The sequence below is a fragment of the Aegilops tauschii genome, chromosome 7 (genome assembly GCF_002575655.3).
Source record: "Aegilops tauschii subsp. strangulata cultivar AL8/78 chromosome 7, Aet v6.0, whole genome shotgun sequence".
NCBI lineage: Eukaryota > Viridiplantae > Streptophyta > Magnoliopsida > Poales > Poaceae > Aegilops > Aegilops tauschii.
The window spans coordinates 598,189,670-598,199,182 of record NC_053041.3 but is presented as its reverse complement, the minus strand read 5'-3'; the positions used below and the strand labels follow the sequence as shown (position 1 = coordinate 598,199,182).

General features: G+C 43.4%; 1 pseudogene; it reads right to left on the bottom strand.

The window, feature by feature from the left end:
* Nucleotides 1–555: 555 nt before the first annotated feature.
* LOC141027473 (uncharacterized) lies at nt 556–7,810 on the bottom strand (annotated as a pseudogene).
* Between the last annotated feature and the right edge of the window lie 1,703 nt (nt 7,811–9,513).

The window sequence follows — 9,513 nt, the reverse complement described above, 5'->3', positions numbered from 1 at the left end:
TGCTTGGATCGGAATCGTTTAGTACTACTTGTCTCCCTCTATCTTTTTTTCCCTTTTTATACAAATGTAAAACTTCACGGAAAGTAGATAGCATCTTAAACATAATAAAAATAACATCGAGATTTCGAGACCACCGAACGACCACTACTACTGCCAGAACGAGCCACCGACGTGTCGATGTCGCCACTCCCCTACCGAAGCCGGCTAGGGGTTGGGAGTCATTTCTTAAAGACAAGGCACACATGTGTTATCTCCGGAAATTTCCTGGTACCGTTTGATAATGTCTTTTCGCTCTTGATTGTAGCCAATCCTCCAAACCTTATGAGGGGGCCAGTGTATGGACCATGTGCAGGGAGTAGCTCACGGAGGATGGCCCACATAGTTTTCAAAGTTTTGTTAAACATTCCCTTGTGCTGGTGCAAATTCGGTGACAAGTGTGTCAACAAGTGGCCATGCTCATCGTCTTAGAAATGATCATGATTGGATGCATTGTGACCATGTGAAAAACCGCAGACACCATCAGCGAAGGAAAAAAAGATAAGCGGCAACACAGGTGTCTTGTCGTGTTGAAACAGATGATATGTTTTTATTAGGGTCTTGAGCCGTGTGATATTTTTTTTTCTTTCGTTGCAAACGCACAGGCATGTTTGCTAGTTATTCTAAAAGACCCCTGCATAGTCCGTCAAGCTGAAGCACAAAGAACTCCACCAAGTCCATCTCGTACGCAAGAGGCGTCCAACTTAGTTTATCACTGCATAGGGGCCACAAGCAATCCATGACCTTTTCCATTACCTTCTTCTCGAGATCGGGGACGAAGATGGCGCTGCTCCTGTACAGCACGAGCAGGGATCCCATGTTGAAGTCAAACCACTTCTCCAAGGTCTGACTTAGCGGGTGATACTTTGGGTACGACACCGCCGTTGGAATTCTGATCACAGTGGGGAGCCACGCCGCAGTGGTGTCGTCGCCACCTTCTCCGCCTTGCTGCGTCCAAACAGTCACATGCACGAGATACACGCAAGTGACCGAAAGCTTGCCGTCTCTGCTCAGAGGAGTGGTGAGGCTCCGGCACGGACAGGGAGCTTCGTCACGGCGACGCGCGCCGTGCCCACCTCCGCGCTGAGTTTGTACAGCTGGTAGTGAACTCGGTCAATGCGCAGCCAGTGCGCCGCGGCCTAGTGAACGACCGCGGATGTAGCGACCAGACCTCAGACGGTCAAGTCTCTATGCTTAAGTGTCATCCCTGGATCGGTATGCTAACACACACAGTACTCGAGGATTTATAACAGAGGTAAATCACATGTATAAAGTAACGTAAAATATTATTAACTCAATCCAAATAGCGTAAGTAACAAGGCTGTGGATTCCCATCAACACCAACGGCAAAGTTGAGTGTAGAAATCGTAACTCTAACGTATCACTTATTCGTCGTAAGATTCCTGCAACATGAGACGTTGCAGCCACAGAGGGTCAGTACATTGAATGTACTGGCAAATTCACACCATAGGATAATGATGAATAATAGCTATCACTACATGCATATATGGCTGGTGGAAAAGCTCTATGGTTATAATGTTTTTGCGAAAAGCCAATTTTCCCTACTGCAAAGGAATACATTTTATTTAACTACAAAGTTGGTTGAAAATATTGAGAATGGTAAACCCCATCTCAATCCCAATTAAAAGGTAATTAATAACCCAACAAAATTAATTTAGAGTGATGAGATCAACATGATAATCCAAGAACCAGATACTCAAGATGTTCATAACCGGGGACACGGCTAATCATGATTAGTTTGTATACTCTGCAGAGGTTTGCACACTTTTCCCCATTGGTTCCATTCCATCCTTGTATGGCTTGATGTATCTCTCGCCATTTTGCAGCACCTTGTGTGATCTTTTGTAGGGTGTATGGAACCATATACTCTCCTTCAATACCGTGCTCCTTCATGCGATCTTCCATGTTCCGTATCCAGTGTGCTACCTCCGGTTGTGTCATGAATCTCGGAAATACTCGTCCATCTCCATTCGTCATCTTTTGGGATCCAAGGGTTTTGGGGTGAGATAAGAGAGATCGAGAGGGATGCACACAATACAAACAAAAGTTTTGAAAAGGTAGATTTTATTTGTGGCTGTCGGGAAAAACATCAAACAAATGACAGCTGACAAACGTCGCATCTAACGTAGGTATAACAGGGGTTTGGTCTTCTAAAGGTCAATAAATCTTCAAAATCGCCAAACTCTTCAAGTCTTATTCATGTCTTCGATGGATTCTTCTGATCGTGCTTGACCTTCTCAAGTTCTTTTGCCAGATCATCTCTGTTGTCGCAAAGTCTATCGTGACGTCCTTTAATATTTCTGGAGTTGCGTTCCAAACTTCTAGGTTTCATCAACCTCGACATGAACCATGATCCTACTGTCCTTCAGTTCCTGACGAATCTTTGATGTCTCAAAGTTTTGCTCCTCTAGCTTGTCTACTTTCAGCTTCTGGGTCCTGAGTTCTTCACGAAACGCTTCCTTATCAAATACTGCTTCCTGCAGGTCCATCTTAACTTCTTTATGTAACACTCCAGATCCTGGCGATACACTAGCTAAGGTTAAAACTTCGTCTTGCTGATAGGTGCTCCATCAGCCTTCTTGTCATCCAATCCTTCCAAAGAAATGCATGCTTAACTTAGCACGGCGGCAATAGCATAAGTGGGCGTTAAAATCATGGATAGCCGTGTTTCTGCTCTTCCCATTTCCATGAGCTATCATTCCATAGTTGATATCTCCTGCCTAAGGGTTTCTTGACAAAAACTTTGAGTTCTAATGCTCCATGCTCCGGTCTTTCTCCGATACACCTTGATCTCGGGTAGTGACAGCTTCCATAGTCTGCCAAGTTCCATAAGGGGTGCCTTCCTAGGTCATACAAATCTGGAAAATTCTACAGGGCATTCAAATTCCCCTAGTCTTCGGAGTCTCCAACCGTTGTAGTTTCCATTATCATAATGTATGGTAAAATCCTCTTCATTCCAAAGTGGTCTTAGTTGTCCGATATCTTGTACTTCTTGAAGTGGTCCCATCAGTCAAGTCTTCGTGGTAAAAAGGGGAAAAGGGGTATAGTCTCACTTAAAAGGGAATTTTTGAATAAGCTCAGAAGAGAAGAGAGGTAAAAGATCCCTTTGAAAAATGAAGTTGTAGAGAAAAATCTTTCCAATGGGCTTGCCAATTTCTAGGGTCACGTCCTACAGTCAACATGTGCTTTGATACCATCTTGTAGTGACCCGACCTCAGACGGTCAAGTCTCTATGCTTAAGTGTCGTCCCTGGATCGGTATGCTGACACACACTGTACTCGCGGATTTATAACAGAGGTAAATTACATGTATAAAGTAACGTAAAATATTATTACCTCAATCCAAATAGAGGAAGTAACAAGGTTGTGGATTCCCATCAACAGCAACGACAAAATTGAGTGTAGAAATCGTAACTCTAACGTATCACTTACTCGTCGTAAGATTCCTGCAACATGAGACGTTGCAGTCACAGAGGGTCAGTACATTGAATGTACTGGCAAATTCACACTATAGGATAATGATGAATAATAGCTATCACTACATGCATATATGGCTGGTGGAAAAGCTCTATGGTTATAATGTTTTTGCCAAAAGCCAATTTTCCCTACTGCAAAGCAATACATTTTATTTAACTACAAAGTTGGTTGAAAACATTGAGAATGGTAAACCCCATCTCAATCCCAATTAAAAGGTAATTAATAACCCAACAAAATTAATTTAGAGTGATGAGATCAACATGATAATCCAAAAACCAGATACTCAAGATGTCCATAACTGGGGACACGGCTAATCATGATTAGTTTGTACACTCTGCAGAGGTTTGCGCATTTTTCCCCACAAGACTCGATCTCCTCCGTTGGATTTCTCGCACTACATAATGTTTGAGAAACGGATGATCGAGACACAGTCTTTCCGAGGAGGTCGCCTTAACCGATAGATAGGCCTGTACACCTACAATCCCCTACATCTGCTAGCCCATCATGGAAAGGTTTCCCACAACTTACTCAACTATGCCAGAGCGCATAATGGCATGTGGCTGCACACGAAAGTTTCTAGCATGAATAATCTTATTATGATCTCTTTGAGCCTGGGTGGCAGTCCATAGGAGAATCAAACGGTACCCCGGGATTTCCAAAAATACAGGCAACACTGGATTCCCCAGGTGCCTCAATACACCCAGATGTGTATTAAAGTTGCCACATTAAGTTAACCATTAATTAACAATACTCACATCTGTCATGAATACACTCAAACCCAAACCACGTCTACGAGCATAGCATAGCAATATAAGCAACGTAGAAGTAACTCCCAAGGTTTGAATGCAGGGCAATAGGTTCCTACCTCATCAACTACTTTCCAATACCCACATGTTATGAATCCTACTCATGCAATGTTTGAGGGTGAAACTAATGCATAAAAACTGGGTATGAAAGGGATATGATCAAAGTGTGAACTTGCCTTGTATAGTTGATGAAGATGATTCGCACTCATAACTCCCGAGAGTTCTACTCCTCACACTCCGGTCAATCTAGCGTAAGCAAGCAATAGTAACCAGACATAAGCAATCACTCAAAGATCGAAAAGGACGAACAAAACAATTCGGAAAGCTTCAAAACCAAGCAAATAACTCTTGCAACATAAAACACTTTCTAACAGTACCAAAATTATATGAATTTGGCCTTATCAGAAAGTTTAGGTCAAGAGCTTCGATTTGCAAAAAGAATCAACTGAATCGGAGTTATAAAACTTGAGTTATGAACAAAAGAAGTTTGAATAAGAATCTGAATAAAATTTCGAAATTTGAAAATGTCAAAAAGTTGACGTGACAGGTTAACTGGATAGGTGAAAATAAGACGAAACTATAGGCGCTGGTTTCATCTAATTTGGATGGCCGAGTAAAAAGTTATGGCTATTTGAAAAATCAGGATCAAGCTGTTTTACAGAAAAAAAAATAGCTACGGCTAAAAGAATTCTAGGTCTAACGCATAAATAAAGAGAACCAATAAATATATCTTTATAAGGTATAGAAAAGACGACTTCGGAGTGAGGAGACAACTTCCAAAAGTCCCGCCGGAGAGGAGAAAATATTTTTCTTTAGTGAATCTAGTCAAACCAACATATTGATTTAACCCGAATCGGATGATTTTTAAAGGCTCTATAGGTCTATATTTATTGGTGAAAAATAGGCTTAGAGGTTAAAAGCTAGGCAATGTGGGACTAAACGTAGATGAAAGAAAAAGAAACAGAGAAAAAAAGTGGCGCCTCGCATGGGCCTAAAGGCCTTCGGCCGGCCCCGCGCGCGTACGCTACGGCTGCAGATTTTTTTATTCAGTCAACAAAAAAAAATCGTTTGTGAAAAAAATCTGGGGAAAGAATATGGCCGGTTGGGACTGGCCCATATAGGAAAAAAATTGATGAACCCTCGCTGTTACTATGATGCGCATGTGGGCGGCAGTTAGTGATGGGCCACATGTCCAGTTTGTTTTTATTTTTAGATAAAACGGAAAGATAAGCAGAAAAAGAAAAGTAAAACATATTTTCTCCATAGGCATATTATATATCGACATTTCCAAAAAAAGATTTCCTACAACGTGATCATTTTTCTGTCTTCAAGTAAAATCCACACAAATTTAAATAAAACAAAGAGTGCTACTTTTGCAATAAAACCCAATAAAATTAATTTTAAAAAATATCAAAATGATTTCAAATTTATTTATCTCCAATTTTCAGTTGTAGGGAATCATGTTACCCTAATTTCCATATATTTTATTTTGGAGAAAAATTATTTGAATAAAAACCAAATAACCCCAAATTGAAAATAATTCCAATGGGACTTTAAATTTAATTATTTTAAAACTTCCAACTCATATTTCATATGTTTTGAAGAAGTCATTTTATCTTCTCTCATGAAAATCATTGAGTCGCTTAAAGTTTCTGAATTTGAAAATAGTTCCAAATGAAATTCAAATATTTTTAAATACCCTTTTCATTTAATTAAATGGAAGAAGTCATATAATCTTCGCTCAAGGGTCTTGTGATGAAAAGAATTTGAATTCATGAAGATCATAAATGCAAAAATGAAAGTTTGGGAAAGTCCTTTTATTCCCTCTCATTTAACTTTCAAAAAGTTTCGAATTTTCACTCAATTTCACACAATCAATCAAACAATCAATCATAACTATCTATTTAATATAACATTCCAAAATTTAGAATTTTGGGATGTTACAGCGGATCTCTCACCCACAAGGGAGAACCGGGGGCTGTCTAGGCACAGGGTGGGCGCGCTCCAGCTGCGCGTGGCGACATAGTAGGAGTTGAGATACACCCGAGGATTTTTGTTACGGTGGTGAGGAGCAGCTGCGAGAACGCGAAGCGCCGGCGATGATGGCGGCCACTTCCCATCGAGGTCGCCGCTATCGGCAGCTGTGATGATGGCATAGCCGTGCACGTAGACGGAGCACTCGAGAGGCGGAATAACATGGCGTTCGCCGGTGATAGGGTTGCAGAGGCCGAGGTGCTGCCTGGTCGTGTCGAAAGTGCAGGGGATGAGTTCCATCAGGACGATGCCGCGGCGCGCTGCCATGGGCCGTACGTACCTCGAGGAGGAACGTAGGAAGCTGGCTAGGCTAGTTGGGATGATGCATGGATCGGTTGTTGCTGCTCCGAACCCCAGAGATTTCCAACTAGTACGTACTACTCATGTAAGCAAAGCCAAGAACTCGATGGAAAGCACGATCGATTCCGATTCAAACACAGGCCGAAAGTTGTGCAAGATGAAGGCCAATGCAAATGCATGCATCCATCCATGCGTTGGTCCCGTGTGAACGCGCGCGCGTGCGCTGGGCTGGACTGGGTGACGTCATCCATCCATCCATCGGGTGCACGTACGTGAAGCAAATCCGAACTCGTGCGTCGCGTGGCGTCGCGTCTCGTTTTTTTTCGTTCCTTCATGAATCGTTTGTTCCAGCGTTTCTGCTCCGGTGCTCCCCCTAACTCAATTTCCTAGCGGTATTCTTGACCCTGGCCATCTATTTTTTCTCCGGCCCGCCGCTGCCCATCTTGAAGCCCCGTAGCCCATATCCAAGCCCCGTATAACCCGTATGACCCATACGTATGTATACGGTGACATCCCGAAAAAAAAAGGATGACACGACCCCACGACGGCCGATCCATCAATCACGCAGCTCAATCAATCACGCAGCTCCTCCATCATTCTGGTGAGTTTCTGTAGGAATATCGGCGGCGGCAATCTTATCGCCGGCGATCTCGTCCGAGAGCGCGCGCGGCACCGTCGTCAACCTCCAGCGCTCGCAGGTACCGCATCCCGTTTCCCCACGTTTGTCTCGCTCGCGGCAGCATCAAACGAACTGCCGCTGTTTTCGTCGTAGTGGTTAACCTAGCGGGGCGGGCAACCTAGCTTTCTGGCGGTCCAGGCCATCGCAGATCTTGTTCTGGTAGTGCTGCTCGTCATGATATACACAGTGATCACGCGGGCTAAAGTGGGTTTCTTCTTTCTAGGGTTAACCTAGCGTCGGTTGCCGTCGGTTGTGTGCACGACGGCTCCGTTATTTAATGCGGCGGCTTACCTAGGTATCCGGCGATCCAAAATAATCACGACTGGTGCCGTGGGCTAGGAATCCGGCGGTGCATGTTATCACGGGTAGCGCTGCTTCTCGTGATCCAAAGTGATCACGTACTGGATTCGTGGGACGTACCTTAACGCCGCTTGGTGTGGAGAGGGGGGAGGATCCATGGCCGATCAGAGGTCGTTGGCGTCGGTTGTGTGCACGATCTGAACGCCCTCGGTTGGGGCGCTCTCCGGTTGGTGTAGTTTATTTAACATCCGTGATCGTGCGCTAGGTGTTGTATATGTCAGCATTGATAATGTTTGCACATGTGATGATACATATTAATTGTTGTAGGAAACGGCGGACGATGAGTTAACTGATATGATGTATGGCATGGAGTTTGGAGAACTGATGAAAGACTGGATAGAAGATTGGTCAGATGATGAAAATTCAGATCGTGGAGATAGGTCAGAGAATGGGAACGTATTGGAAGATCTTAATGTGAGTGGCATTATCATGTTGTAATTTTTTGGTGGCATCCGACAATATTATATTTTAAAAATTTATAGATGGATGAACATGATGATGGTCAGGAAAACAATGAGCATGATGATGGTGAGGAAAACAACTCGGAGATCTCAAATGAAGATTACATTAGTCAGGTATGGAAGTGGAATTTTTTGTTGGCATGCATGCAAATTGAATTAATCCTGGAATATTATATGATAAGTACTTATGTATTTGTGTTATATTTTTCAGCTCATTTCCGAATGTCATAATGCGTACGACTATTACGGTGAATCCGACGCGAAGACAGGCCTTGATGTCGAATCATTAGCTGCATCTGATTCTGGGGAGTCGCAATCGTCGGTCATCATGAGTGAGGTATGTATGTAATCAATGTTGTATGGAAGTAATGTTATACCATAGAAAACTGTTTTCATGGCTATGTTATGATTGTGTAGGTGACAGAAGTTGAGGGTAAAAAGAATGTCCAAGATACTGCTAGTGCAGATGATAAGAGGGATATGTTCATGCAGATAATACAAATGACTTTTACGTCTCACGAGGCTGCGTATGATTTCTACAACAGCTATGCTAGAGATAATGGTTTCAGCATTAGAAAGAATAGGGTCAGGTATAGCAAAACCGAGTCACGTCATATGCATTATAGGCGGTTTGTTTGTTCCAGACAAGGAAAACGTGACAGCAGGTTGCTAACCGAGGAAGGACACAGCCGTAGGCTCAGACCCGAGACACGCTGCCACTGCGAAGCGCACCTGACCGTGAAGCTTGACCAAAAGCGTGGGGTTTGGTATGTTGATAGTTTTGAGGACAAGCATAGCCATATCTTGGCAGGACCGGACGAGGTACCTTTTCTTTGGTCCCACAGAAAAATCAAAGAGTACCAGAAGCATGAGATAATGTCCATGGGAGCTGCAGGGATTAGAATTCACGACATGATGGATTGCTTCATCAGCAAACATGTATGGTACGGCGGTGTTGGTTTTACCAGGCGTGAAATATACAACCTTTGCGCCAGGGAGAAGAGGAAGCTGCTTTCAAAAGGTGATGCTGCCACAGTCATAGGCATCATGGTCAGTAGGAAACAGAGGGATCCTAGCTTCTTTTTCGAGTACAAGCTAGACAAGGAAGGACATATGAATAGGATGTTCTGGTGTGACTCCCAGTCTCTTCATGACTATGAGGACTTCGGCGACGTGCTTGTATTTGACAGCACGTACAAGATGAACCGGTATGGTATGCCATTCATACCCTTTGTTGGTCTTAACAATCACCGGAAGACCACTGTTTTTGCTTGTGCCATAGTTTCGGACGAGACCGAAGAGACATATGTGTGGCTGCTGGAGACTTTTTTGAGGTCCAT